The following is a 22,701-nucleotide window of genomic DNA, read 5'->3' as shown; positions in this document are numbered from 1 at the left end:
ATGGGAAGACACATTAATGCTTGCAGAACAGCTGAGGGTTGAAGCAAAACAACCAGCTCCCAAAGCACCTAGGGAAACCAGAGACCAATCCAAGGAAGTTGCCAAGTCAAAGAAAAAAGGTTCGTCAAGGCCTCCCCACACACATACAAGCAAAGGCCAGCAGATACTCCCAACCCCATCCGCATCACCACAGACCCAGAGCAAACAGACGATAAGAGGGGAATAAAAACCTCTCCCTCAAACAAAGCCAAATACACAAGGCAACAACCAGCCCCAATCGAATGCTTTAGAACAAACCTTTGTAATCTCCCAGCCCTGCTTCTGGAAAATTTCAAAGTCACCACCACCCAACCCTTCCTGGTGCACAATGGCATTTAATAATTGCTTATGGTTCTCGCCAGGGAAGCCAGGCAAGCACCCACAATTCATTACATGTGTGACCTTTTGCACCCTCAGCCCCCAAATGATTTTCACTCACTTTAATCTGAGTCCAATTCAAAACAGATCTGCTGGCAGCAGCCTGAATTCTGTAACCCCATAGATGGGCAGTGCCTACGGCTAATCTTTTAGTGCCTTAATCATAAAATGCAGCACTTCCCCAGCTGTTTTCACACAAATAGCCAGAAAAGGGGGTAAGTAGGGTGTGAAAAATGAATTATGAACTCCAATGTAGTATTTCATTAAGCAAGATTGGACGCTAAAACTTTAACTGTGTTCTCTGCAATTGAAAGGTCACTTTATAAAAACCCAAACTTAGAGAATTTTGAAATCTCAACAGTTCATAGGCAAGCCCACCACCAGGTGCCAGATTTGGGAGTGTAGGGTATGAAAGCAGTGGTCAGCATACAATGTTTTTTAAACCATGGCCACTTTAGATTTTTGCAACATGATGCCAAGCACATTCAACAGGTCTACAAATGCACTGCATTAGCCTAAATTTAGTGGGTGTTAATTGAAATCATGACTGCAGTCGTTACCACCGACATGTTTCTAAATACTGTCCAATAAATTTTTGTCTGTTTCAGATTCTCTTTGACAGCAGGCAATGGAAAACCAAGAGAGGGCACATGAAACGGTCTTCTTAGGCACCTAGTTCCAGAGCACGTCTACAAAACAATGTCTGTGTGTGGCTCTGGGCTCTGTCTGCACACACCAATGTGTGCATGGATAAACAAATGTGCACGCCTCGCCCATTTTTAGAAGATGAACAGGGGCACATCTGCAAGGACACACACACATTTTGTACTCTGGCAACTTCTGTGTTACTGATGCACCTCCAAGGAAAGTAAAATGGGCCTCCCTCAGTGTGACAACAACGTTCTCTTTTATAGGGAAAGGGGCTTGTGGTACAGCATATGTGCCTCTTTCAGGTGGGTCGTTTCCTTCTCTTCTCTGGCTTGCCTCACCCTCTTCAGGTAAGCCTTGCTTTAATTAAAAAAAAAAAAAAAAAAAAAAAAATTAAAATTTCCTCCAGAACAGAGCATTTAAAGGTCAGCCAGGAAAAGGTCTGCAGTATGTAGAATTTGAAAGAAGAAAGGCGTCTAAGGAAAGGAGGGTAAAGTCTGGAAAAAGAACCACAGGCTTTCCCGAGAACCTTCAGAAAAATACCAGCTTCATCCTCCCAACTGCTCATTAGTTCATTATTAGTCTACATGAAGAGAAAAGAGGTGGCTTTTGCTCTTTGAGTCATGGTTCTAAACTCAAATAAAAAGAGAAAAGGGAGGAGAGAGTCTAGCCTCAAGGCTCCCCATATTTTGCCCTTCCTTGATCTCCGATGATAATTTCAGGACTTCCTCAGATCCCAGTAGTAGTGTCTAATGTTGCCAGGGGTCTATTCCATCTGAAAATAAACATTGCAGTCAGCTTCCATGGCAGTAGGCCAGGAGGAACCTTGGAGGCAAATACCTATACCAAAGACTAACGACACCAAAGGACTCCGAGGTCTCAGCCCCAACAGCAGATCCCCACACAGGGCCCCCGCTCCACCCCACATACATCCTGTTGACATCAACATTCAAATGAGTTATCAGCCAAGGAGCCCTACTGCTCCACTTGGCAAACACACACACACCCTCCCTAAACATCCAGCTGGCACATGTGCTCACACCACACACTAGGGTGCACAGCCACTGCTACATACCTGAACACTCCACTCAGTGTACACAAAAACACACACAACGCCTGCCGACTCACACACACACACAGTTCAGTACACGCCCATCGCCAACCACTCAATGAGCATATGCGCACAGCACACACACACACACCACCAATCCCTCCAGGGAAGGCGGTGTACCTCGCACTTGTGAGAGCAGCCTGTCCCCTGGCACTAGAGCTGGAGAAACGTCAGAGGGTCCAGGCCACCTCTCAAGGGGCGAGAAACACTTCACAGAAGACACCGTGTCTCGGTGTAGAAATGATCCAGCACAGTCTAAGCCGTCCCTGCTTCCAGTAGACCTCCCTCTTCTCACAGCCCCACGCTGGGGTCTGTGGGAGAAGCGGTCCTCAAATGAGATCCGCATCACCTGAAGCTTGTTGGAAACAGTGTCTTGGGCGGACCTACAGAATCAGACCCTGCAGTTTAACAAGATCCCCAGGTGAATCGTGGGCACATTCACGTGTGGGAAGCACGCGGCTGGAGCTCACCCTCCCACGCTCAGGGCCTGCCCAGCTGTGGCCACCATCGGCTGCACGTGTCCAGGCCCTGGCCTCTTGTTGAGGCAGTGAGAACGGGGTGCAAGAGCTTTTCTCTACCGTCAGACCGTCTCCCTCCTCCCTCACCCCAGGATGCACCCTCCTCTCTCTACAGCAACCACTTGAGTTAACAACAGAACTTCAGGTGCCCAAAACACACCCATGGCTCCAAACCCACCAGGAGCTCGGCAGTACTACCAGTTTTCTCCCCACTAATTGTCTCATCGCTCCACAACTGCTGTTTTTTATTTCATTACGCTCCTCATCAGTCTCAGATAGGAATATAACCGAAAAAGAAATTGGAGGGGAACATTTTCAATATTGCAAAGCACATGCAAACCAAGGCCCAGAATCCTACCTGGAGCGTTTTTATTGAGACAATTCTATGCTTGTCTGAGAGATGACCTTATAATAAATAAATTCATATCTCGCAAAGGTAGATTTCTCTCCCCACCTTATAAAGCTAATTATACTGGCACAACATAACATTTTCCCAAATGCCTGATATCCTCATCCTGTTACTCAGGAAATATTATTTTTAAATAGGTGTGATAGATACAAACTGAAACACTTGGATTTCCATTCCAGCCCCAATTCCCGGATCCCCTCTCTGAGTAATTTAAGGACTTCCTCCAGATAGTTTTTCATATTCTTTTAACTGACATTTTATCTTTATACAGTATCTCAAAGAATGAGCATGCACTAAGACAATGACAGCCAAGAAGGCCTGTCATTTCTCATTCCGACAAAGACAGATGTCTTACACTGGCTTATGCCAATAATAGATCCAACAAAAAACAAAAGAGACTACACCTGCCGCTGATGTAAAGGCACCAATTCACATTTGTGACATTCATTTGTCAATTAACAGATTTCTTCCATTGTTGACACATGAGACTTAAAAGATGTGGGCTTGAATGTGATGAATTAAAAAAGACAGATGAGTAAGCTATGAGCTGCAAAGTAATGCTATAATGTGCTTTAGATATGAATATCAACTGACACCCCTGACAGGCCATACAAGGTTTTATTTCATTTTGCACTGTATCCAGGCTTCATACTTTGTCTTCTTTGTTCGCTTTTCATCAAGCTCCTAACATCTCATTCTGACAGCCAGAGACATTTAAGGCACTTTCGTTTCAAATGCAAGTTAGCGTACTTGATTTGTCATTAAAATGCAAAACGATTGCCGTTCCAGGTAAATGTAGGTAGGCTTGAAAGGTTGGATCTGCAAAGGAAACGCTGAAAATGGTTTGGGTTCCCTGCTCTCACTCCTCTCCGAGCACGGCCGCCTCGCAGGGCCCCGCCCAGCGCCCCCTTGGACAAAGGCCTGGCTTGGGAGGGGTGGCCTAGGAGCTCCCTGTCCCAGCAGGGACCTGGGGCAACATTTGGGCTCAGATGTGAGGGCCAGGCCTGCGTGAAAGCAGCCTTTTCCTCTGCACATCCCGCTGGGCCTCGGAGGGGTCCCGTAGCTCTGCGAGTTCATCTGCACGTGAACCCCGGTAGGCACGCACAAGCATTCCAGTCGTAACAAGGGAAAATGGACAGGCTTATGTCAAGATGCTCAAAATGGTTCTCCCCACTGAGCCTCCATCCCTACAGGGAAGAAGCGAACTCCAAACCCAGACTCTCCTCAGGGAGGTGGAGGAAGCAGCTTTGTGGGAAGACTTTTCGTTTTCAAATGATCTTTGATCCAGTAATTTCACCCTTTGGGAAATTGTCTTGAGGAAAGAAAGACAACATGGAAAATGGTGAAAAGATGACATATAGGCAAAGATGTTCATCACAGCACTTCTTATTAACACCAAAAAGTGGAAAACAATATATATATCCATGAGTAAGAGAATGGTTAAATTATGGAACATCTATGTGAAGCAATATTACGCAAATTACTGAAAAATCACATTATCCAAGAAAATGGAAGTGATATAAAATAGAATATGAAACCTTATATACAGCCTAATCACAACTTTGTGAGAAACTATACATACTCAAACATTAACAGTGTTTTATTGTTCAGCGGTAAGGTTATAGGTTATTTTGTATTTCCTTTTATTTTTTGTATTTTTTATAATTTCTATAGGATGAACATGTCTTACTTTTATAATCAGAATGAAAAAAATAAGAAAATCTTGAAAAATTAAATTTAAAAAATAAAACATTGCTTTGGCTATCTTCCTGTCCCTGGTGCCAAGCCATCATTGTTTTTTCTAGGTATCAATGTCCTTTGTTAAAAGAGTGTATTAGGCCAGTGTTTTCCAAACTGCCTTCCACAGAACCTAGAGTACCGCAAAGGGACTTCAGAGTTTCTTCAAATGACTAATTTGCATTTAATTTTAAATTACTTTAACCATTTTTTAAACTATAATTGAAAAGCAGTAGGCACTCTCAAATAAGTTATATACCAAATTTCAACACAGTAGAGGATAAAAAGGCATATTATCTTGTGCTGCCAAGTTAACTCATGTTTTGCAGACCTTGCTATAATGTTTCTTCTTCCAACTGTTTAAAGAATATCCCAAAATTGCAAGATTAACTTTAAGGAAAATAAACTGTTACCTTTTGCAACTACTTAACTGAGTGAATTAGCATCTAGATATTGCGAACTCAAAACCAAATATGGGAATAATCTGGACATAGAGACCATAGAAAACCGCACTTCATGCCTAACCTCAACATCAAACCTAGTGTTCATCTGAACAGCCTCGTTGCTTTTGCTGACCCACTTACAAAAATAAATATTTAAACATTTTATCACCTAATGGGCTTTCTGTATCAAATTTTGTTTGACAAGGATTCTGCTGCTAGAAAAATGATTTTGAAAACCACTGGATTAAACCAACATGTCTCTAAATTTCCTTGCAACAGTGTATGTTTCATGAGTGTAGCACAAAGAATCACGGGAGGAGCCCAGAGCTGTGATAAAGGGGCAGGGTTGAGAACTGGCTTTGACACTTACTAAGTGACATTGGGCAAGTTGCTACATCAATCCAAGTCTCAGTTTCCTTATCTGTGAAAAGGGAATAAAAATCTCAGAACACTTGTGAGGTTTCAACGAGAGCAAGGTGGTGAACATTGAATAATCACTGGCTAATGTTATATTGTTATTATTACTTGATATGTGAGGGAGGAGGGGACAGCTAAACAGTGGACAGGACCAACCTGGCACATATAGAATTCACAACTGAGATGGTTCATAAACTTAGTAAGAAATTTATTTATTAAATTAATTAACAAAATCCAGAACATTCTCTCTAGACTACCTGGCCCATGTTTATTTTCTTATTTATTTCCTCACCTTCTCTATCATCTGACTAGTTTATACTCTGGGAAGCACAGTCTTCTTTTCATATTTAATCCATTTCAAATCTCCGTATTCCATCTCACTGCACTGCCTAACTGATTTTTACAATTACCTTCTGGGAAGAGGCTCTGGCAAGCCCTTTTACAAAAAAGTAAAGCAGACCCTGTCAGTTGCAACCAAATCATTCACTTCAGTGTAGATCAGAAATTACACAAAAGTCAAACTTCTGCTCAGAAACTAACAACAACAAAAAAAAATCAAAACTGAAATAAACTGCTTTTAGGATACCCATTCTTTTAGTACATTGTATACAGGAACAAAACTCTTTTACGTTTAGTACTTCATTGGATCTTCACAACCCTGATACGTGGAGTACCATAATCCTCAGTTTTGATTAAATGACTTGCTCAGCATCTCAAAGATAATTTGTGATGGCACCAAGACTAATATTCACAGCTCCTGTCTCAAGATCTCGTTGCTCTTCTACCAGATCAAGCTCTGGCAAACTCTCCAAGTTTCTTGGTCTCCAATGATGACTCTGAGCTTCAAGCCAGCAAGACTTCAGTTTCTCATTTAAAAGCAAAAAATATAATGATGATAATGCATTAGAGCTCTGTAGTGCTTAGTGATTTACAGCACATCTGCATTCAAACAATTTAATCTCCTCTGCAACCTAGAGACACTCTGAGGAGTGAGAAAATGCACAATATTCATTGCCTGTAACTGATGAGAAAACAGGCTCATTCCTTCTTAAGGGACTAAAATACATTGAAGATGGAGGCCCAACTCTAGGGCTTGAGGGAGTTCCTTTGTGTTTGTTTTGTTTTGGTTTTTTAATCTTCATAAACTAACAGGGTGATAAAAGTCAACCCAATCTAATTTTAACTTTCCCCAGATGTTTAGAATACAAATATTTCATTTAAAGCCTCACTACCTACAGTTTTTATCTCCCCCTGAAAATTGATGATAAATTTGGACCCAAAAGAATTGAAATCAGGGACTCAAACAGATATTTGCACACCAATGATCACAGTGGCATTATTCACAATTGCCAAAAGATGGAAGCAACCCAAGTATCCATCGACAGAAAAATGGATAAACAAAATGTGGCATATACATACAATGGAATATTATTCAGCCATGAAAAGGAATGAAGTTTTGATACATGCTACAACATGAATGAACCTGAAGACATCACGTGAGTGAAATAAGCCAGATGCAAAAGGACAAATGTTGTATGATTTCCCCCAATACAACATAATTAGAATAAGCAAGTTCATAGTCAGAAATTAGAATACAGGTTACCAGGGGCCAAAGTTAGGTAGAGAATGGGGAGTTAATGTTTAATTGGTACAGAATTTCTGTTTGGGCTGATGGAAAAGTTTTGGTAATGGATGGTGGTGGTGATACCACAACATTACAAATGTAATCTAAACCACTGAATTATATATCTGAATGTGGTTAAGACAGGAAATGTAAGTGGTATATGTTTTACTAGAATAAATTCTTTTTCTTAAATCATAGGACTGTACAACAGAGTGAACCTTAATGTAAATCATGCACTACAGTTAATAGTGCAATTACAATCATATTCTCTCATTAGTGGTAACAAAGGTACCACACTAATGCAAAATGTTAATAATGGGGGTGGGTATATGGGAACTCTGTATTTTCTGCATGATTTTTCTATAAACCTACAACTTTCATAATAAAAAAAAAGATAAATGATGATCATGTATACCCACAAAATTATTCTGAGAATTTAATGTGGTTAATATATACATGTAAAATTTTTCTAAAAACAATGTGATCCACCATGAAAATTTGTTATAAATATATTTGACATTTTACATATTTGACATTATATATATAAGTTTGGGAAGAAAACAAAACAGCAACAGCTTTTAAAAGAAAAAAATGAAATGCTAAGTCTCCTTTTCATGAGCCTAGAAGAATTTTCCTCTTCTCTACCAAGTAGTTACCAAACTACTGGCTTACCAGATAAAGATCTTGAGGACAACTATGAACAAGAATTGAGGGAAACATCTAATCAAGTACAGTAAGATGTAAGAGCTAAGAGTGCAGACTTCCTAGTTGAGCAAAGCTGCCTTTGAATCTTGGCTCCCCACCTCCCAGCTGCGTGACCTTGGGAACTTCACAACCTCCGTGCTTTTCCACTGCCTGCCTTTAAAACATGAATAATGCCTAGTGTGTAACAAAGATTTAAAAAGGTAAAATACATAAAATACATCAGGGGAAGCTGATGGATGCCCGGTAGCTACCTTGACTGTTAACCTCTTGTAAAGGAAGCTATTATCTTTTTTAAAATCCACTGCAGCAAATGAGAAAATTCCCAGATTAGAGTCTTCCAACAGAGGGGGCACCTACTGCATGCATAGCCCTGTCCTTGGCTCTCCTGAAGGAGAAGCTGTTATTCCATCCTGGAAAAGCTTACATTCCAATAGGAGACAGACCGAGGTCCTGCAAAGGCCCCGAGGCAGTCCGAGAACCAGCAACATGCAAACTCCCCCAGGAGAGCACACCCCTAAGTGTGGCCCTCCTGGGCCCTTGCAGAAACCGTACGGCATGATAATAAATGCCATTTCTGAAAGATGAGGTTTCAGGTCTTGGTTCCTCCTCTTCTGAGTGAGAGCAGGGCCAGCCCACAGGGCCATGCTGGGTGCAAAGTGGCACAGCCTGTTCATGGCAGAAGTCTAGAGGAGTTCCATTAACCGTGACCCTTTTAACAGCATAATTGCCACGTATGCGTGTCTGGGTGACACACGGGTCCCGCTCAGCCTGGGAACGGCTGCCGGAGGTTGCTCGTTTCCCCCGCACGCCTGTCATTCTGGGGTGAAAGTTTGAGGAGGAGAACCCGTACCTCCCTCAAATCCATACTCAACTGGCCTCCCCAAAAGAATCTGGTCTTCCCTCCCCGCCCAGCTTCCATGTCCCAGAACCACCAGCCCCACGCCGCACTCCACACAGGAGGGGTATGTCCGCATGTGTGGAAGAAGCTTAGCCTGTTCTCCATTTTCTCTTCTTCTGGGCCCCAACAAATCCCTGAGGGCACACAGGTCAGGATCTCACCATCTGCACCCGGGACAAGGCTGGTCCCAAAGCCCCAACACTGCATGAGCTATTTACCCAGCCCAGAAAGCTTGACCTAGCGTGGCACACCCTGCTCTCCCTTCAGGGCGAAGCCCTGGTCTCGATCTCTTCATGAAGGACACTGAAGTCCTTCCTTCTGAGAACGTCTAGGGCATGAGCATCTATATCACACCCCTGGCACTTAAACAGGCTGGGTTCTCCCCTGGGTATCTCAGGACACTTATCTGGGAGCCACCCTAGAGCTCAGCTGGGTCTATTCACCTGCTCTGCCTGGTTGCTAGGCTCCTTCTTCCCCACACTGGCTCTCCAAGGCTGCTCACTAATGCAAACAGAACAAGCTCCCCAGGCAGCGGATGCGGTAACTGTGCTCCCCTGTTGGAATTAGAGTTCTCAAAGTCCACTTGTGGAATCTGACAGTGGCCTATATTGTTTTCTAATAATTTCACTTGTATTCGTCTTATCTCTTCATAAAGCATGTGAGCTATTCAGGAGGAAACATCACATCTGCAAGTTCCAGGTGCTGCAGAACCCAGTATGCATTAAATATTTATATATCTATAATGAAGAGCAGGAGACCTACAACAAGCAAGGGTCCAAGCCTTTGACCCTTGAGGAGGTCGCCAGACCTCGATGGGGGAACATACCATCCTGAGCCATCCCGGCCCTCACATAGCTGAATGATTAATGTATTGACCAAAGGATCATGGCTGTACATGCCATTAAAGGCCATGAAGAAAGACCTCCTAGCCCCAAGGTGCATCTGTGGAGGATTCCAGTTGTACATGGCAGCTAGAGAGACCACTGGTCTTCCCAGACTCCACTGTCTGTCTTTAATAAGGGGTACAGTCCTGTAACCTGGCTGGCATCCTCCAAAACATAAGTCACCCCACACCTGACTTCCACCCACCAGCAAAAGAGGAAGAAGGTAAGAAAAACCTTGAAGTACATGGTTAAATTTATCCCTGCAGTCACTCTTACAGAGCTGGAACCACTCATATCTCAGGCTGGAACAAATTCTGGACTCCTCAGAGGTAGGGCACCAGACAAAATGACCTTCAAAAGTCATTTCCAGGCTCCATTTTTCTATACCCCAAGTCAGGCTGAATTTTATTATCGAAGCCCAGTGTCAAAGAACAGAATTCACAGTATTGGTTTGCTCCATCCAATTACACTGGGAAGGGTGGTGGTTGCTTTCTGTGATGTTGGTCCAGCTCAGACATCTGGGAAGAATTCACCAGAGCTAACCGGGGCAGATCCACCCTCCACTTGTCAGCACAGGTGAACACAACCTGCCCACCCAGGCGTCCTCCTGCATGTCCGGGGTCACCGGCTGTTCTTAGGAGGTGCCAAATCCTGGGAAAGTAAGCCGCCACACTGATGCATTCAGAAGGGAAAGAAACACATTCTGAAAAATAAGTCCCCAAATACAACACCCCACCAGGGAATTCCACTGTGCTCCCTCAAAGCGTTACGAGCCAGATGGCATGTGCCCCTCATCCAGCTTTTCAGAAGGTGAACTGCAAAAGCTCTTAACAGCTCCAGCCCCTCTCTCCTGCTCCACCAACCCCACAAACGCATTTTAATATGTTCCATCAACAGAGCGGGTGCTGAACAAATGCAAAAAGAAAAATCATTAGAATTTCTGAGCAAGAAAGCAACTCAAAACTCACATATTTAAATATCTACAGTAGTGTATGTCTAAGTGAAACAGAAAATGTCTTGGAAAAAATATCACCTTTGCCAACAGCATTTTGTTTGAAAAGAATACATCTAAATTATCCCCTGGGCTGTTGTCTCTTTAGAGTACAGGGACAAAATAAAGCTGGCTCCAATTAGTGCAACTTTACTTTTAAAATAATAAAAATGAAAGGAGGCTTCCTTTGCCATCATCCCTGTGTTTCCCCCTTCCACTCCAAACTACCATACCTCTGGGTACCATTCAGGAGAAAATACAGAGTGGGAAAAACAGCATCGAATGTAGAAACTGGAGACAGTCTCAAAAGTTTTGCAGTGGTCAATAGCAAAAGAATTTTCTTCACACCTTTTCTCTCCCTTCTTACTGTCTCCAAGCACACCCACGGCAGGAGGCCCTCTCTGGGGATATCTAGAATTTATCTTTTTTGAAAAACCAAGCTACACATACAAATCACCCAATTTCTCTATGACCTACATCAAACTGAATCAGGCTGGAGTTCCAAGGAGCAGGCTCCCCCTCCAAATAAGAGACTCTTTTCCCCTCAGACAGTCTGCACATTTACTAAAATAACTTGAGACTTCATCACAAAGACTATTATGCCTGCAAACTTTAAATAATTTACATGATTCCTCATTTATAAATATTTCATATCAGAAATCGATTTCCAAATGAAGCACACAGGAAGAATGACCACACCCGGCACCACCACAAGCACATCCTCGTGTTCTGAAACACGGGCAGCATCTAATGCAGTGGGAAAACCAAATTCTGCATGAGGTCATGCTAATTACATGTACTATCCACGTAGAATTAAAATTGCTATATCTCACTCCCCTAGTGTCAGACAGGAAGCATACCCAATGGAATCTTCAGGGAGAGGAGCTAAACAAAAGGCTCTGAAACGCATTTTTTGGTTTGCTAAACTGCTAAATTTTTTCCAGAGGAATCTGAGGTATTGATAAGGTTGAGAAAATATACTGGGTGCTATTTAAAAAAAAAAGTCACATCCTGAAAGCATTGGATTTTAACCCTGGGTGAGATGAGGAAAAGACTGTAAATACCCCAACCCTAAAAAGCCTGTGGCCACTACCCTTTTCTTAAAGACAAAAAAAAAAAAAAAAAAAATCCTTTTCTAAAAGTTGCAAGGAAAAAACAGGCTCTGATGCAACCCCAAGACTCAAAACACAGACAGGTTCTCCCTCGGTGGCATGCATAGCAGACATGCTGAAAAGGGTGAACAAAGAACAGAGATGTGCGATAAACACCATTAACCAGGGCTTCAGGCAGCACAGAATAAACCAGCTAGAAACAAATGGGCCCTGAGACCCCAACAAAAACTTTCCAGGCGGCCTCAGCAGTGCGCCAGTCCAGGCCCCTGGGCAGCCCTGGAGTGTGGCAAAGAAGGAAAAGCAGGCAGGGGGTCCCCGCTAGAGCGCCTCCCCGCCCTGCCCTCTCTAACAACACTCCGTCTCTTCCTTGGGTAGCAAGGAAAGAAAGCATCACAAGACCAGGTGGGGCTGAACCAAGCCCAACATGCCCTCTTCTTACGCCAAGCCAACAGCACCAAAGCTGAGCAAATTAGCACGCACACACAACCCCCAAATGTAACATCTGGCAAAGCACGACCTCGCCGATGGAGACCTAGCTACCCCCACTCCCAAAAAAGTACTTGTTTTTTCACCAGAGCAATATCTAAGAAGCAAAAATTCTAACTCCTCAAGCCTTAGCGAAAGCTAAATCCTGTCTTAGCTGCAGCATTCGGCTTGAAGTAGCTAAATTAACAAAATGTTCCCTTGGCATTTAAATTCGCTCTCTTTCTTTCTCGGTTTTTCCCCTTGTAAGCACGGTGGCGGGGGCGGGGGTGGGGAATGGAATGGGGTTGAAGCATAATAAGTCAAAAGACAAAGCAACTTCAAAACAAAATCAGCTATTTGTAAACAAGCCTTGTGGGGACTTTTTCTCCCCCCTCCTCTTCCCTACCCCAAGAAAAACAGCCCTGCCAGTTGTAATGGAAAGCCAAGTAAAGATAAATCAATTAGCTTGCTAATTTCTCCCCTCTCATTTATTTAGCTCTGCACTGTATTTGTCGTAATTGACTACAATTATGTTAATTACTAACTCCGGTATAATTACTATATTTATTGTCATTGAGCCCACGATGTACCCACAGCAAAGCTGGCATTTGTCGGGCATCAAGAAAGCAAACTGTCGAGAGGTGATTCTCGGCAAACTGGCGGATGCGGCTTCAGCAAATGAAAGGGCAAAAGAGATTTCATGCAATGTTAGTTTGAAAGCACCGGTTCATTAAGGATATTAATTTTCTGATAACTACACATTTAGGCATGACACACTAGCGCAGTATCTACAGGATTTCGCAATTATTAATGCGTGACAGTTTCAAATGCTAAGTGAATCAATTAAACAGCAGCATTCACAATTTGAGAAGAGATAACTGCTTCATAACTACCTAAGACTACAATTTTCACATGACAAAAAAGAGCCATTGAGGCGCCTTCAAAACCTGACAGGTCAAGAAAGAAGTTTGAAACAAAAGCACCTTACAACCATCATCTCTCCTCTTTACTTGTCAGATCAACTTTGCTAGTGTCTCCCCAGAAACGGCATCACATGCCAGCTGCCACAAGGTGATTTTTCATGTCTTGTCAAAGAAATCTTTTATTCTATTTGCTCTGCATTAACATGTTACATTTATTGATCAAGGGCCTGCTCGGCAGCCACAGCAGGGCATGGAGCTCTCCACGCCCATGGGGCTTTGATGTCCTAGTGACATGCGAGCCCGAATAATGCACATACTAAATGGATTTAATGCAGAAATGTGTTGGGGCCTGACAGTTACATTAATAGCCCCTTACACTGATAAATATGCAATCGCTACTATTAAGAGTTACCCAATTATGGGGAAAATATTTCTCTACCTTATAAATAAATCCATCAAGGAAAAAAAAAGGTCTCAACAACGGTGCATTTTCTTAAAACACTTCTCCAGCTGCAGAAAACGGGACGTGGTCATGGCGGGGTGGGGGGTGGGGACGTTAACAACCCCCCCCCCCCCGTTTCTGCCCTCCCCTTCAATTGTTTTTAATAAGTCTTGTTTTATCTCAAGAATGGTTTGGGCATTTTTTTTTTTAAAAAAAGACCTCTTTTGTTGGTCGTCCCTGTTCTACCTGTCTCTTACATCTTCAGATCCAGAGAAAAAGCAGACACCCAGGAGACTCAAAAATTTGGTTCTGTATAAACTCAGAGAGGGGCTTAGGGGAGGTGGTGCAAAGGTGAGGGGCATGTAGCCGATCTCCAAAATGATGAAGCTGGAGGAATTGTGTGTGTGTGTGTGTGTGTGTGTGTGTGTGTGTTTAACTCTAAAAGAAACCTGAACATGTGTGTGTGTCTCTCTCTCATTTACAACCCTAAGTGGCCTTGTGCTGTCGCAGTGATGGGGGAATGGATGTGCAAATGGGAAGAGAAAGCAGCTGGGATAGCAGAAACCTTTGATTCAGAAAGTCTTGGGCAGGGAGAATTTGTAATTATTATATCCCTGCAATTAAATGCAGACACCCAGCAAAAAGCATAATCGCTCCCCTTTCATCATAAAGGAGCAGGGAACAGCTGAAATCTCCAACACTGCAGGCCCTGAGGAGATGAGAGGAAAGAGGCTTTTTGGACACACACACACACACACACACACACACACACACACACACACACACACACCCCTCTCTTCTTTTCCTTTCAGATTCAAAATTCATGCAAGCAGGAATTTTTTTCAAGGTTCCCCTGTCCCAAGGCTGGGACAGCAAGCCGTCATAACAACTGTTGAGCCATCTTTCCCCCAGGACAGTGACCTTCACTTTAAGCCACGCTTTCCAGCCCAACGGGAGATGACGAGCATGGGAACTAGGTTTCAGGGTTCATCTGGGAGTCCCCCACCCTCAAGCTAGCCTCGGCCTCACGAGGTCCTGTCTCACCCAACTTTCCAAATTGGGAAGCTTTTTGAGAAACAGAAGAGGAGGTAATGCAACCGATAGGATTCCAGGGCCTTTGGTCCTACCTGGAGCTGCAGAAAGCCACTCTGACCTTGCTCCAGTGATTTGCACAGGATTTTAGTGACTCAAAAAGAAAAAAAAAACAAAACTTTTTTAGCCCCTTCAAGGAAATGCAGGCTTGGAAGGGGCTAGCCCAAAGAAAGCAACTATTTATACCATAAAAAGCAGCTTAGAATAATCATAAAGCTGTAGTCAGACCACCCGGGTTTCTTTAATCCCAGTTTTCTTATTTAACCATTGGTATGACTGTGGGCAAATTACTTTGGCTCTCTGGGCCTCAGTTGCTTCATTGGTAAAATGTGGGTAATTCCTGAACCCTTCTCAAAATTCTATTGGGAGGACTGCACGAGAGAACATGTGTGAAGTGCTGGGCCCAGCCTGGGCGTATGGTAAATTCTCCATAATGTTCATTTTTATTTCTATTTTTAAGAAAATTAGCACAATGGCTGGTGTCATTTGCTTGACTCCCCTGTCCCTGGGCTCCTTTGGAGAGTGGAGCCAGTCACCTATCTGTACTTATTTGCAAGGTTACTCTATCATGAAGCTCATCAAGAGAGCCATTCTGTAAGCTATCTTTGAAAGGACTCAGGGGTCTTCCTCAACAAGGTATAGTTGGCTTTCAAATGGAAAGGTTGGGTTCTCTTTTGTCCAAAGCCGTCCTGTGCCCTGCAAGATATTTAGCATCCCTGGCCTCACCCACTAACTGCGAGGAGAGCCCCCACTCCCGTCACCATGACAACGAAATGCTGCTAGGGCAGCAGAACTGCGTGGCTGTGGTTGAGAACCTGGAGTCCCAGTGAATAGAAAGTATGAGAGGGTAAAACTCACCAGGGCCTCTCCCCTCCCCCGGAATTGCCACTGCTTCCAACAGCCACCCTGACCACATCTTTATCTTCAAAGACAACAGTAGTCTCATGCACAAGCATGTCCTCAGAACAGAGAGCAGGGAAGAGTGAGAGAGTGGAGCAGACCCAGGAAGAGAGACTTCACAGAGAAAAATAATAATAAACCCCAAGATTCTGGAGGAGTAAAGTAGATGATGGGGAAAATAAGAGGCATTACTAAAAAGCCAAGGAATTTCTTATCCTAGAGGCAAGTCCTGCAGGAAATACGAAGAAATTCTGTGCTTGTGAAAGAACTCTAAATTCTTCTGCAAGTTATGGTGATCATTTACGTACAAGAATGCTGACCCTCGGGAAAGCTGTGGTCCCTTTGACAATTCTCTCCAAGCTCCCACCCCTTCTCCAGCCTGGTGACAAAGGGCAGAAATCCAGGAAGCAAGTGATGACATTCTTGGGGGTTGGATGTAGATGCCTGGTGACCTGCCTCCCTCATTTAGCTAAACTTCCCTTAGTGGTTCTAGTTGTGGAGGTGACGCTAGCAAGTGTTGTATGGAAAGGGAATCGAACTCCTGCTCTTGAGATGCTGATTACCTGCCAGGTCATTTTCCACTTCACCTTTTGATTGTATGTTCTGCTGGTAGCTGGAGATACTAGAATGGCCAATGATACCCAGGAAACAAAAGAGATGTTGTATGCAGCACTGCCCAGCTTAGAGAAGACTGGTTCCTACATACCCAGACTCTTGCCTCCTTGGAATCATTCAGGAGTTACCAATGCCTAGAACTATACTGAGAACTCATTAACAGTTTTTATTTCAAAGTCTGTCTTTTCTACCATCATCTCTTCCTTACAAGGCTTAGCGGCATGAGCTCTGTCGTTACCCACTCCCAACATCAGTGTACTCCCAGGTAAGACCATGACATTTGGGGTTTGGAAACACATACAAACAAGGCCCCGGACTACAAAGATACCATTCAATGAAGACCCACTGCCAACAGAACAGGCCCTTTGAGCTGTGCTCCTGAGAGAGTGGAGAATTTTCTCTCTCACACAGTCCCAGTGGAATATGAATAAAGATATGCTAGGAGTAGGCAGGGATGAAAAATATGCATCAGAAGAGTGGATCTATCCTATAGAATGTCAGGGGCAGTTGGAAAACGACAGCATTTATAGCAGTTAGTATAAGTGAGGTGATGCTGCATTAACAAACAACCTCAAAATCTTATAACCAAGATTTATTTCTCACTCACACTCTCTGTCCAACACAAATCGGCAGGGAGTTCCATTCATTTATGGTCAGAAACCCAGACTGATGATCACAGTACATGGGAAAGAAAGTGGTAAATCATGCACTGGCTCTTAGAGTTTCTGCCCAAAAGTCGTATCAAAGGGCACAGAGATATTTAAGTATACCTTGTGATGAAGGAGAGAAAATCCTGAATATTTGGAAGAGCCCCAAAGACTACAAGAGAGTAAAATGGCCCCCAGCAAGGTCTAGCCTGGGCACTTGCCTTACCAGCACCAGGCTCCAAGCACTAACAGTAGCTATGCTTAGGGAAGACCTATTACATGCCAGGTGATTTGTTAGGCACTTTACACACGTTTACGCGCCGAACATTTCTGCAGTTAGCCCAAGGCCAGTTAAACAACTGGTAGATGAAAAAGAAGCAGGATTTCAAGCCAGGATGGTCTAACCCCAAAGCCTTGGTTCTTTTCATAACACTGCCCATCTTCCCAACCAAGCAGCAAAATAACAGGCCCAGTTTTGCCTAGCAGTTCATAACAGACACAGAAAGGATGGTGTGTCTGTCCACCAAGAAGCTTTGACAGTTCCCTGGGTATCTGCCTCATTGCCTTTGGCCTGGGAGAGAGGACAGAGCCACTGTCCCTTTACTGGAGATTTCCAAACTCCCCAGTCCTTCAAGCAAGCTTCCATCGAAGAATCTTTTCCTAAGTAAACAGGTTTTTCCCCTGTCCAGTGCATTTATCAGAGTGATGCTAAATAAGATGCGACTGCAAATAATTTAATTTTTAAAACATAAGCTTCCTGTTGCCATAGATCAATTAAACCCTCTTGCTTTTATTACCAGATTGACATGGGCGTATTTATCACTGCTTGCCATGGGAGCTCTGCTCTCCCCGCTGTGTTCAGCAAGCTAAGTAGGCAACTCACACAAACCACTCAGGGCCCTGGGAGGAGAGGAATGGGACCATCAGAGAGGATTCCACTGTCTCCAAACCAGGCAAAAGGGAAAACTGAAGCTGGAACAACTTATTAATTAAAAAGCTCTCTTCACCTTCAGCAGGTCAAGGAACCAGCATTGGGTAAAGGCTATGATTCTCTTTGCTAATGAACAAAACAGAGGTAAAATATTAAAAACTCAAGAAATAAGTTCAAGGAAGAGTTTGGGACAGTGAATATTCAAATACTCCTCTTGGTATGAATTGCCCTAGAGGGCAACTTGACATCCATATCAAAACCCTTGACAATTCCATCTCCAGGAATTTGTCCCAAGCAATTAATCAGAAACATACTCATCAATGAATATTACAAGTGTATTTATAATAGTTATTTATAATACTAACAATCTTGAAAGAAGACAAAAGTCCAGTACTGAGAAATGAGTTAAGAAACCATTAAAACCTGTGATAAAGTCAAATATTTGAGATGGGAAAATCCTTCTAACATAATGTGAACACAGGCAACAAAACGTATATAACTCAGCATCATTTTAAAAAATATTAGTCATGATTAAAGACCAGGAAGACGATAAAATATTGAGAATGGTAATTTCTGGGTGACAAGATTGTCAACAATTTGAGGGGGAGAGGGTTTCATTCATACTTTTCTGAATTTACCAAGATACTAAGCATTATTTTTAATTTTTCAAAGTGTTTTCAAAACGAATGCTCTTAAGTACAGTTTCATGCAGATGTCGATACTGGACTCATGCTCATCAAAGCATTTGAGTCCAAAGGCAAAACTTCACTTTCACTGGGTTCTCCTGGGCATTACCCGGTCAGCCCCTAAGTGCTCTATCCTTCCAGTCCAGGGAGACGGCCCCAAGTTCACGGTCTCCAGCTTACCTGGTGAAGAATCAGATCCAGACTGAAAGGGCAGAGGAGAGGAATGCCAGAGCCTTTCGAGAGAGCCAGAAATTTTACTCAGTCCTGTTTTCTTGCTTCCTCTTCCAACTTTGAATCTGAAAGGGCACACACAGGCTCCAGGGACTTTAATTCCCCCCCGGAACAGGGTCACAGAAACATAGAGCCTGAATTTCCTTCTGTACACAGAGGGAACCAGTTTACTAATGGAACAACCCACCGAGGCAGAGGTGCATTTACCATAGTTAGTGCAGTAGAGAAAACTATGAGGTAAAAGGGAGGAAAAAAAGTATATAATGACTTAAAACAAAAATTCAGAGCTTATATAAATCCCTAACTGCCATTCCCTCCAGCATGAACAGGTGGCCATGTAGAGAAACAGCAAAACCATCACTTTTATGAATGAGATTAACAACGATGATGATGTGTGGTAAAGAATGAATGATAAGACATTAAAGAAGGATGTTCCCAGCATGGGTAGGTAACTGAAGCCTAGTGTCTCCCTTTCAAATGACATCTAGGCAAGAAGTAAATACAAATCTGGCCACATAAAAGGAAATTCACACACACATACACATATAATCATACCCATATACGTCATACGTTAGTACATGCGTATTATAACTCTGGAAGAATACACAAAAAAGCAAGTAGCAGAGGGGAACTGGGAAGCTAAAAGACATAGATGTAAAGGAGGTTATTTTCTTCCCTCTGTTTGCATTTTTGTTCCTCCGGAAGGTTATAACATGGGCATATGTTAATTACAATGCATGAATAATAGAATAAACATAAATAATAATAATATGAGTGTATAAAAGAACCCCTTGCCTAAAAACAAATTGTGGCCTAAAACAACACCAAACTACAGCTGCCTTTGCAACCAAGGGGAGTAGCAAAATTAGCAGGAGATGAGAAAGGGCAGAGGTTGTTCTGTTTAGGCAATGCCCTGGTAGGACTTTTTGGGTGTGAAAAGGAAACCTGTAGAGATGTTCAAGAAAGAGTGGGGATGGGGGAAGTCTACTTTTTCTGCATATAATAAAACAAGAAGAATTATGTATTTCTGAAGGCAGCTCTGGAAAGAACCGAGAGAGGTGTTCACAGCCGGGAGCTGCGGTAAATCCAGGCACAGGGCAGACTGACCCACAGGTGTGCTCCAAAAGCCCAGGGAAATAGTGAGGGAAACTTCCTAGAGTGTGTGGTGGGCTGGGGGCTCAGGACATTTCATCTGGATGTGAATATAAGCTACTGATCCCCGAAGCTTAGAGGTCTCAGGTCATCTGCTACATACCCACTTAATCAGAAGGTACATTTATTATCTCCTTTCTCTCCTCCTCTCCCCCTCTCCCCTCCCCTTTCTAAAAGAGGAATGAGCTAAGAATCTAAAGCGTCTTTGATTTTGAGCTAGCTGAGAACAAAGAGGGACTAGTCCCCGAGGAAGCTCCCATCTTCCTTTGACACCCTAGAGATACAGTGCTGCCTGCCTCATCCCCCAGTTGGTGAATAAAGAAGGTCCAAGATCAACGTGGAATATGACTCACGGGGAGGAATCTAGACCCGGCATCATGGGATGGAGAACATCTTCTTGACCAAAAGGGGGATGTGAAAGAAAATGAAATAAGTTTCAGTGGCTGAGAGATTCCAAAAGGAGCCGAGAGGTCACTCTGGTGGGCACTCTTGCACACAATATAGACAACCCTTTTTAGGTTCCAGTGAATTGGAGTAGCGAGCAGTAAATACCTGAAACTATCAAACTACAACCCAGAACCCATGAATCTTGAAGACAATTCTATAGAAATGTAGCTTATGAGGGGTGACAATGTGATTGGGAAAGCCATATGGACCACATTCCCCTTTGTCTAGTGTATGGATGGATGAGTAGCAAAATGGGGCAAGGAAAAAAAAAGGCACCCAGTGTTCTTTTTTACTTTAATTGTTCTTTTTCACTTTAATTGTTCTTTTTCACTTTAATTGTTCTTTTTCACTTTAATTTTTATTCTTACTATTTTTGTGTGTGTGGTAATGAAAATGTTCAAAAATTAATTTTGGTGATGAATGCACAACTATATAATGGTACTATAAACAATTGAATGTATGCTTTGTTTTGTATGACTGCATGGTATGTGAATATATCTCAATAAAAATGAATTAAAAAAAGAAGGTCCAAGACAATCCTTCCCAAACACACCCAAGTTAAGTTGGGATTGCTCTTCTCTATTCTGGTCTGTGATCCCCACCAGCTTGACCAAGTCATAAACGTAAACTCTTCCTAAACCTTGGCCCACCCTCCACCGCTCACCCCTGACCCAACCCAGCCACAGCCCAGCATGCAGCTCACACACTGACCCACGACACCACGGATGACACCAGGCTCCTGACCCCATGCATCAGCTCCTCGAACTCAGTGCTACTAGAAACATATTTCCTCTCAACAAAGGAAAGCAGAAGCCTTAACTGCTCTCCGTCGGAAGCCATATTTCTGACCCCCTCAATAAATTTTCCTTCGTCCATGACCTGTCATTTCCAATGATAATTCCTTACAGGTCCAGCCTCTGAGAGCCAAAAGCCTCTTCTCTCCTCCTACATAGACGCACCTCCCAACATCCAGCCCTTCTTCTGTAGAAGGGCGCAGGGCCCCTGGGTATTACAAAGACAGCTCTGTTTCTTCAGTCCTGACAGCCCAGTCCCATGACCTGTGGCGCTGACACACAGCCCTCCCCAAACCCACATCCGGGCTCCCACCAGCCACTCACAAGGTGGCCACTACACACCCCGGGCCTCCAGAGTCCACGGTCACCCGGCGGGACTCCTTCCTTCCAGCGCCAAGCAAAGGAATCTTTTGCCTGAGTGCAGGCTGCAGGGCTTGTTTAATGCATGTGTGTCTCAGGCACACATCAGCTTATGCTGAGCCCCTTCTCTTCTCCTTGGGTGTTTGGGCCAAACACCATCCTTAATTTCCTTAGAGTCAGCATTGATGTATTTGGCCTCCTCTCATCCCTATGTTTTGCTTTGTGACTTTTCAGTTCCCCCATCTCCCCAGGGGTACATGAAGCCTCTGGAAGTCAGGGAGAGGGCACGCTCAGCCCCATGCTCTCTCTACCACACCCACTCGACTCCCATTCCTTGGATAAAATGCATCTCAGCCTGGCCCTGTGCTCCCAGACACCAGCCTGAGAAGCTCCGTGGGCCTCGCTTAAAGTTAAATTCCCCTCTCCCCTCTGTGCCTTAATGCCCCAAGTTTTGCTCATTTTATTTTCCAAATGTCCTGACTTGAGGTTGAGAGAGAAAAGACTCCAACACGTAGAAGCAGAAAAGTGCTGAGCCCTGGAGTGGGATTTGGGGTCCTCCTCTCTCCTAGCCCAAGTCAGTCCTTAAGGCAGGCACTTAGGGGAAAAGGCCCCCGTGGAACCAGTTTGTGAGGAGAGAGGACACCATCCGGACCCCCACTCACTCATTCCACTTTCCACTGCCACTTCCTAGCCCCCCAAACCAGTCACAATCCGTAAGCCTTTGGGAAGAAATGAAACATCTGTCTGTGCTCTCCATCGGAATAATACATAAGCTCATACTTACCTTTTGCCAAGACTGGAACAGTTGTTAGAGACTTTCCCTCCCTCCCTCCCACCCCGTGCCAACAATGTTTGAAATTTCTTCAAACACCATCTGGGAGAAATCATCATCACAGATATTTAAGGTTCCAACTCATTAAAAGGCAAAGAAAGAAAACATACGTGAGCACATGCACATCCTACCTGTGACTTGGCAAATGCTTTGGGAGATGGGGATATCCAAAAAAGCATACCTAAACACCCCAAAACTCTCCCACTGGCTGCATCTCATTCCTGCCCCAAGAGGACTCTGACTTGTCTGCATCGGTACAAGTGAGAAAGG

At 43.6% G+C, this 22,701-nt stretch overlaps 1 protein-coding gene across 2 annotated transcripts in view; it reads right to left on the bottom strand.

Annotated features, from left to right (window-relative positions):
• LRMDA (leucine rich melanocyte differentiation associated) overlaps positions 1 to 22,701 on the bottom strand; it is a 1,132,756-nt gene that overhangs the window by 1,103,600 nt on the left and 6,455 nt on the right. The gene's annotated exons all lie outside the window — the stretch shown is intronic.

Source organism: Choloepus didactylus, chromosome 15, assembly GCF_015220235.1.
Source record: "Choloepus didactylus isolate mChoDid1 chromosome 15, mChoDid1.pri, whole genome shotgun sequence".
Classification (NCBI taxonomy): domain Eukaryota; kingdom Metazoa; phylum Chordata; class Mammalia; order Pilosa; family Megalonychidae; genus Choloepus; species Choloepus didactylus.
This window is presented reverse-complemented; position numbering and strand designations above follow the sequence as displayed.